At 37.3% G+C, this 9,422-nt stretch overlaps 1 protein-coding gene across 6 annotated transcripts in view; it reads left to right on the top strand.

Moving 5' to 3' along the window:
* LOC107714080 (microtubule-associated protein 2-like) overlaps window positions 1-9,422 on the top strand; it is a 109,950-nt gene that overhangs the window by 58,814 nt on the left and 41,714 nt on the right. For all 6 annotated transcript variants that reach the window (XM_016519814.1, XM_016519835.1, XM_016519824.1 and 3 more), the window contains one exon: window positions 1,503-1,592. The gene's annotated coding sequence lies outside the window, so the exon portion shown is untranslated. The remainder of the gene's footprint in view (window positions 1-1,502; window positions 1,593-9,422) is intronic.

The raw sequence follows: 9,422 nt of genomic DNA, 5'->3' as shown, positions 1-9,422 counted from the left end.
GCGGAATTTTTTCTCTGGTGCTGTTTTGCGGTGTTAGTAAATTCACCACTTAATTTTGAGTTAAAATATGTTGTTGTAACTTGCGTTACTGAGATTGTAACGAGTAATAATATTACCCAAATTTTATTAGTAATGCGTTATATTACTGCGTTACAGCAAAAAGTAATATACTACTGTAATATTATTACTTTTGTAATGCGTTACTCCCAACACTGCCAATGGATCCTCTGCAGTGAATGGGTGCCGTCAGAATGAGAGTCCGAACAGCTGATAAAAAGATCACAATAATCTAAAAGTAATCCGCATGACTCCAGTACATCAGTTAACATTTTGTGAAGCGAAAAGCTGCATGTTTGTAAGCAACAAATCCATTATAACAGTGTTTTAATTTTAAAACGTCGGTTCTGGCCAAAATACGAGTCCATAATCCACAATAATGCATCCTCCATCCATCCATCCATCCATGCATGCCTATCCTGATGCCACCATTGCACCACTGTTTTATAGGGGTTGATGGATAATGGATATATACCCCAGTATATCCATCTTTTCTCTTCAAGCTCTAGGCTAGTTATTACACTCCTTATAACTCTATCACTCGCACAAACAGTCCCAAAAGCTAATGGGAATATGCAGTTGTTCAGGTTTATCTGGAACCAAAGCTGCAGTCATAAGTACATTATGCTCCATAATAAAGACATGTTGAAGCACTGTGAATGGAGTTAAGCAGAGGTGACTGTTGTGTCAGAGCCGCTGTTATATGCTGATAACTGAAGCTCTTTATTTAGTTCAGGCCTGTGGAGAAAATCTATGTCAGGCTTTCTTTATGGCCATGGAGTGTGTGAAGGAGATAAATGCTGTTTCAAAACCTTTGAGCTGTTTATAGTCTATAAAGGCAACTTTCTACTAAGGCAGCATCTTAAAATATGAGTGACTGATTTCAAATGTTGGGTTAAATAACAGACATTGGGTTAAATAACATTTAAAATTTGAATTAACTATTAGTTTGAGTTCATGTTTTTAAGCAGTACAATTGTTTTCAACATTGATAATAAGAAATGTTTCTTAAGCAGAAAATTTGCATATTAGAATAATTTCTGAAGGATCATGTAACACTGAAAACTGGAACTGAAAATTCAAAGCATGATAAGCATTCATATTAATAGCATGCATATGATGAACATATTGGCTGTGTAGGCAAAACGAGAGAATCGAGGGTTTTTGTTTTCTATAGGTGTGCCATTTAACACTAATGTGTGTGCTATAATGAAGGCTTATCTCTGTGGTTTGTCCAGGTGTGTGTCGTACGCAGTTGTACGCTGATTGCCTAGGTTGTGATCTCATTAAAGAACAAATGAGCTCATTCTGTGTGTTAGTAACAGTCCCATGTGTTCTTCCTCACACATTTATACAGATATTTTCTTCATTAGTAACAGCCTTAAAATATTATGTATATATTTTGCAGCTAACAGAAGTGTTTCTGTGATCTGATCTGTTTGCAGGTGTTTGTCCCACTGAGAGACTCTTCAGGGTCCTGAAGCCTCCTCCTAAATACGCCACCAATCATCGCTGGAGTACCACCACCTAGACAGGTACCAGCCAATCCCTGCAGCACATCTCTAGCATGGATGCACACAAATAGAATATCATCCAGGCACCTTTTGCGTACTAGTGATTTCAGAAGTACTAATTCTGTTCTTGCATAATGTTTACGATGCACACAGCAATGGACATCCTCAGCCCTTGTAGTGATTGCACAGAGGCAATAGCTGTCGATAGTGTGGTGAAATCTGCACCATTGTGGCCACAAAGGGGGTGCTTATGAAGACCCTTATGAATAATAAAATGACAAATGTGACATATAGTCCTGCGAACATCAGAGAAACATTTAAAACGAAGGTCATAAAACTGCAAGTCCCTATTCTGCAGGGCCCTATTCTCAAAGTCAGGGTGCGCAGGATTTTATCAGTCCACTGGGAGTTGTGTTTACAAGTTCCCAGGCTGCTACAGTGTTATATCTGATTTCAGATTATTCTTCCCTTAAATGTCATGTAAAAAAACAAAGTGGGATTGGTAGCTTTACATGATTCCCAGACAGCTTTATCTTGTCTGATGTCTAATTCACACTGCACTAACAAAACTACATTTTTGTTTTTGTTGGATCAGTGTGACCAGCTGATAGTACAAACATTAATTTTGCCTTGTCCCTCATTTTCTAAAAAACTAAACAAAACGGGTTTCAGTGTTATTTTTGGTATTATTTATACACTACAAAAGTATTTATTCATATTTTAAATAGGCCTTTACTTTTATATTTTCAGTTTTAATTTTAGTTTAACATTTAATAATTTTGTTATGTGCTTTTGTCATTTTTACTATTATTATTTTTTTATATTTCTGTTTAGCTTTATGTTATTTCAGTTTCAGTCATTTAAAAACTTCAGCTAGTTACCAAGGCAGCATTTCTAATTGTGGTTTGTTTTTTAAGTTTAAATATTTATATTTTATTTCAGTTTTTTTGTTTTCATTGAACAAAAGTGATTTTCAATAGTTTTAGTTTGTTAATAATAAAGTATAGCCACAAGACAAAAACAATATGTATATAAACATATTAACCTTTTCCTGTAAAGCTATATCCAGTTTTACAACTTCGTTACCATGACCACATAACCTTTAAAACCTTAAAACCACTGTAAAAAAGCAACACTTTTATAAAAGATGTATGAAAATAAAGCTTTAAATTTCTGATTTTAAGTATTTATTTAATTATTTATTTTTGTGGTAATCAACATTATGTCACAAATGCTGTCAATAGGATTGAACCTGGAATATTCTTTCAAGTGGCCGGCTGCAATGTGGAGCAGACTATGATTATCAAAAGTCTGGCTGCAAGAAACTACCTCAGATCTATATCCAAAAACCTTGTAACCCTGAAATGTTATACAGTTTGTTGTAGTTACAGTAGCAGATAGTGGTGGAGAGAATGTTTTTAGTCTCCAGTACACAGGAGCAGTGAGTGGGTTGAGCGGGAGGCAGAGAGCACTTCAAGCTGCTGATGAGAGTGACGCACACCCGCGAAATACCAAAACAAAAGCCAGTTAATAAGCAATGCTTTGCTTTTCTCTCTGCTTCTGTTTTCATGCGAAGCTGCAGCAGAAGGGCTTTTCATTAGCCTTCCTCTCCCTGCTTTTGAATGCACATGGGGCCCTCTGAGAGACGGAAAAAGGTGAAGGCTCTTCCGATCGGTCTAATGAATGTTTACACGTTCGTGTTGATGGGTAGGACGTGGCTTGGCGGGTCGATGTTCACATGTGTGGATGCCCACATAAGAGACGTGTGAAACAGATGAGGTTCCTGTCATTTCTTTTCCCCCTCAGTTGACTAAAATACGTGCAGCTGTTGATTTTATAGATGTTTGCACATGAGTGTTGATGAACGTGTGTGCTTGTTTACAGAATGCATGTGACTAATCTTCGCCAATAAAAAAAAGATTAACAAAAGGCTAATCTTGTAATATTTTGGATTAAGCCACCATTTTTATTTTTATGAGTCAGCCATGAGTCACACATTAGAGGATATTCCAGCAATTGTTTCATGCTGTGTGAATGAAGATTTGAAACTAATTTGGCATCTATACACGACAACATAATTCAATAACTTTTTCTTCCTTTCTGCGTTTTCGCTGGCGTATAACACTAGCATCCATATCAAGCCCGTAGGCAGTGCAGAGCAGTGCATAGTGTCACGACCACACTTATGCAAGCTTGTTTTTAACAGGTTTCACAGCAGATGTTTAATCTAGCCTGCAGGCTTTAATTGCATGTGTACAATGCTATAGCAGTATCATTCGTATCACAGATTTGAATCACTGTGAATTTTTAACTACTCGAACTCCTGCAGCAAACAATAATCATTTTACATTTTAAAATTAGAGGAAAGCCAGAGGGAAAACAAAATAATAAGACGCAAATAGACACTTGTCACTCTCCTGTGGTGAGTCTAGATGAGTGATGTTACTGTTGCTAGTCCAAAAATCCATAAGAAATGTGCAGAATTTTTCTAATGGAATTATCTTAAAGCATCCTAAGAATCATAAAGGATCTTCAAATCGTCTGCTAAGAATCTGATATTCTGTACAAATGTACTGATATACTGAAATGAGGCTTTTAGATTATTCAAAAGGATATTTAGTTCTTTGGTTATCCCATTAGGATCTTCAAGGTGGACATGAAATGGCGTTTAGAACGCATTTTTAATTCAATGAAATGGCATTCAGCTCTCATTTTTATTGCCATTCAGAACTCATTTTTACTTCAGAACTCATTTTTAATGTAATTTTATCTATTAGGAGTTGATTGGATTGTGAAAAGTGGGTTTCCTTTCCAAACTTTAGCTAGACCTCAATGTGAGGCTAGACCTCAGTGTGAATTGTGGAGGTCTACCCCTCTTCCTGAAACAGCAGGTGATACACACACTTTTGAAATGTTTTGTGTGGGACATTGCAGCTAAAAGTTGATTTGAGATTGTCTTGATGTGTCTCAGTGGACTTTGTCATCTCTTTTTCAATTTTACTCTTTGATATTGTTGATGTAACTTACCGTATTAACATTATCCAGCATTAGTGTGTTACTTAAAGGCAAGATTTTAGAATATGTGCATTATCTGCAACAGCACTCTAATACCAAAAATGCTAATTGGCTATTGGTTAATAATTTTTTCCCACCTGCATGGCCTAGAAAAAAAAGTTTCAGAGATGGAATTTGTATGGAATATAAAAATATAAAATAAAATGAGTTGTGTGATAAATCAGACCAAAAATGGACAACTTTCAATAGATATAGTAAGAGCAAAGATACAGACTATATGCCTGAATCTTTCAAAAACCCTGGTCCTAAAAGACACTGTGGGCAAGCCCTCTCCACACAGTGTAGAAACACGAGAAATGTTTGACAGGAGACTCAATGCCCAGTTTGGTCGATTGAATTTCTCACAGATACTGTGACAGTCGTGAGTGAATAATTCAAGAGGAAACGGTACTTCAGATGTGTTCCAATGGAATCACTCTTTATGCTGCCCGCTCCTCTTTGGCTGACAGGCAGCCTCTTTATCTAAATAAAACACACAGGTTTATGTTAACCTCTTCCTGTAGCAAATAAAAAGACCCATAAAAAACCTGTATCGGTGTCCTCATTTTGCAATACTGAGCAGTAACACCTGAGGACAGCTCTCAGTCCACATCTAACATATTCCAGTTGCTATTCTGTCTTCCTTTTGGTGTGTGTATGTGTGAGCCGAGAGCTCTGAAATGCAGCTGCAGTGGAGTGAGCCAGGTATCTGTACGGAGAGAGGAAGAGTGGGGGAAGGAATGAAGGATAGTACCTATTTAACCTGCAGTTAGCAGCAACTGCCAGCATACTCTTTATGTAGATTACTTTCAGTGTGTAGAAGTTCTTCAGTGCTTGTCTTGGCAAGCTGAGTGTTTTTAACCACTTGACTTGGAATTTGGCACGAACCCTTGCATTAGTAGAGATGCATGCAATCTGACTGACAGTTTGACTTTTTGGTGATGTGCACTCTCTGACTATTAAGGTTCGACAGTACTGCACTGGAACATTACCCTGCAAAAGTATACCTTTATACCTTATCTACTTCTAAAGGATGCATGTTAGTTCCTTGAAGGGACAGTTCACTCAGAAATGAAAATTCTGTCGTCATTTGTTCACCATCATGTCATTCCAAACCTGTATGGCATTCTTTCTTTTGCATATAATAAAAGTCAACATTGTCTATTATTGTTTTTTACCCCATTTACTTTAATTACATAGACAAATGCAGTTGTTCCACAGATGAAAAAAAGCCATACAGGTTTAAAATTACATGACAGTGAATAAATAATGCCAGAATGTTTATTTTTGGGTGATCCTGTTTGGGGTACATACCATTTAAGGGTACTGTCCTGTCCAAGGAACAAATATTGTACCCCTGAAGGTACTTCCCCCCCCCCCCTGCATTTAGAAAGTTTGTTGTTCTCAATTTGTCCATTTCAATCACTTTTAAACATCTTGTCAGCTGCAAAACGGTCCTATACTCTTAAAGGTTCCAAAAGGGGAGTTTTGCTGCTATAGAAGATTAATTTTGAGTTTTCCAACAAACTTTTCAATTAATAGTTCTTAATAAAGAACAGTTTTTTTCTTAATGTTGGAATGCACTATACAACTTTGAAATCATACACTTGCCTATTTTGTAAATGGTTACAGAGAAAAACTGGGCATCACACTAAACGAATGAGGATCACACATTAACAGACTTTTCAAATCATGCTGCAAACAACTTCTAGCAACAAAACATGTGACTCATTGGCAGGAGACACATGACAAATGAAAACAATATGTGTTCTAAAATCTGCTCAATTATCAAACCTATCAAAATCTGAAGATAAAAAATCGGAGTCTGTACCCATCATACAGGTGCATCTCAATAAATTAGAATGTCGTGGAAAAGTTCATTTATTTCAGTAATTCAACTCAAATTGTGAAACTCGTGTATTAAATAAATTCAATGCACACAGACTGAAGTAGTTTAAGTCTTTGGTTCTTTTAATTGTGATGATTTTGGCTCACATTTAACAAAAACCCACCAACTCACTATCTCAACAAATGAGCCAAAATCATCACAATTAAAAGAACCAAAGACTTAAACTACTTCAGTCTGTGTGCATTGAATTTATTTAATACACGAGTTTCACAATTTGAGTTGAATTACTGAAATAAATGAACTTTTCCACGGCATTCTAATTTATTGAGATGCACCTGTATACTATGTGACTTTCTGCGAATCTGTCATACTGTCCAAAATCTACAGACTGGCTCTGAATTTTGGCAACTAGCTTTGACTCAGTCAGACTGCAAAAAGCCATGAAGTGTATTCCAGCCTTTAGTGTGAAGAACATTTTAATAATTTATTAGAATTTTTTTTATAAAGAACTTTTTGTGCAATGGAAAGGTTCCATGGATGTTAGAAGTTCGTCATGGAACCATCGACAGCAACAAAGAACCTTTATTTTTAAGAATGTAGGAATTGGTGAATGCAACCTGTAAGCATTTCCATATGGATTTCATGCATTTACATATGAATTCTACTGCATATTTTTGCTTGCATATTTGTCATGCACTTGAATAGCTTTGAAATCGTGTACAAAAGGGTTTAAGTCAGGATTTCTACTGTCGTGTGGGTTCAGATTGAATGTTCATCCAGATGCAATTGCTTTTTTCATTTATTCAAATATTGTTTACTGTAAGTACGTGCCACATTCCAAGGATTAATCCCAGCTGCTGCGGTGCGCCTATTCAAATTTGGGATCTATCACAAGTTATTTTGAACTTTCGGAATAGAAAAGGTAAAGTCTTTGAATGTCAATGCAAATGTTCATCTTCTTCTGGGGCAATTTAATGCCATACCCATGAGGGAGTTCTGACAGCATGAACAAAATCCCTACCAAAACAGTTTGGGGCTTCTTCACAGCTTCACAGACACACCTAAAGGTTGCAGGGTTTGGATAGGGTGCACATTTCACACTGTCTGCTCAGGGACGTGTGAGTGCCAGGGGCGGAGATGTCTGCCAACTGGCTCTGGTTCACCCAGGGAGAGTTTGAGTTTTTTTTTTCTTCCCTGCATCCCTTTCTGGGAAAAAAGAAGGTCAGAGCAGTCACTTCCATCTGGGTTGAAAGAAATGGCTCGTCTGACTGCCATCCTCTCTCAGCCAATTAGAGCGTTCTCCTAAGCGCCACACTTCCTCCACCAATCGCAGCTGGACTACATGGGGGCATGGGGTTCAATTTTGGCATGGCACCAGCTACAGGCGGATTATCAGCTACAAGTTTGGTTTCTCTTTATGCACTGTGACAACTGCATCAGCGGGTGAGATGAATCATTAGGTTCAGATGCATTACATTTATTATCTGTTTTATGTGTCTTTTTGCTCAGTTTTTCAAATTTGCTCAAGAGTCAAATGACAAATTTAATCCGGTAGGTACTTGGTAGTTTATTTAATTTGTACAAAATTGCTAAAAAGTATTTGTTTGGTCTGAGTTCCAACTGAAAAGCAAAAAGTGCTTTTAAAGGAAGTGGATGTGAAAATTAAGTGCATATTTTTGATATCCTGTCAAATTTTTTTCTTTTTTTCCTTTTCTTTTTTCTTTAGAATGTTTGGGGGTGGTCTGAGGACAGTGTAACAGCTGATCCTGTTTTTAACTTAATCTCTGTGCTGGGGACCAGCAGACAGGTTGGCTTCCTGTGGTGCTGATTTCTCAGAATGCACCACAAAGCTCACATTGGGGATGCATGATGATCAACCCAGTTTCTGCAGGAGTTCACTTTCACGCATTACCCCGGCAGGCCGAGAACGGAGAATGTGATGTGGCCCTTTACGCACGCTGTCTTTTCATAGAGGTCCACTTCATCAGCCATCTGTCCATCTCTCTCTGCTTGTACAGGAAGTGGCCCTGCAGTTTCAGCTCATTGTTTTGTGAATTTATAACAGATTTGTGTAGAATAAACAAATGATGGCTTTATATCTCATATGGCTTTAGTTTGATCTGAATTGTGGAATCAGATATAGCTCAAATGTTCAAGTTATGTTAATTTATGTTAGTTTTGGACTTGGCTTTGGCAAAATCACTTTTAACGCAAGTCCGTCCAATCGTGAGCTTCTTAGAAACGCCCTGGGCAGCTGGATTCTGTCTAGGCAATGGATATACAAGTATAGCTATTTGTATGGGTAAAGGCTGAAATCTCTCCAAAACTGTTGGCTAAACATCGAATTACAGATAAAATCGGACTAAAATATTATGCATTTTGCCTCTAAAGCTGATGATTTCAGGTCGGTCCTGCTAATACAATGCTGCAGTGATGATGTATTTTTATAAGCCAACCAGGAAGTTAGCATCACCTTGGTCCCCTTGACAAAAACCTACCAGAATTTTTCAGTTGGCTTTTGGATTATTGCAGAAAATAGGTTCTGTGACAACAAAAGTTGATGAGTCTTACACGTTTTGTTCATCAGGCCAATCTTCACATATTAACACAACTTTTATGAATTTTAAAGCCTAAATATAATCACCAGAATAAAAAAGCGAAACGTAGGCTAAACGAACTACACCCCGGTCGTGGGCTCACAACAAAATAAAGATTGAAAGAGTTGTCGGAAGCTTTGTGATTGTGACGTTGTGAGCCCACGACCGTGGTGTAGTTCGTTTAGCCTACGTTTAGCTTTTTAATTCTGGTGATTATATTTAGGCTTTAAAATTCATAAAGGAATAAATGAACAAAACGTGTAAGACTCATCAACAAAAGGTCTGTGGTAAACATAAGTGCAAAGTAGTTTCGCATTTCATTCTATGACATAGAATATCAGTCATACTCCC

The sequence above is a fragment of the Sinocyclocheilus rhinocerous genome, unplaced genomic scaffold, assembly GCF_001515625.1.
Source record: "Sinocyclocheilus rhinocerous isolate Xijiao unplaced genomic scaffold, SAMN03320098_v1.1 scaffold12, whole genome shotgun sequence".
Lineage (NCBI taxonomy): Eukaryota > Metazoa > Chordata > Actinopteri > Cypriniformes > Cyprinidae > Sinocyclocheilus > Sinocyclocheilus rhinocerous.
The sequence above is the reverse complement of the archived record's forward strand: the minus strand, read 5'-3'. Positions and strand labels throughout refer to the sequence as shown.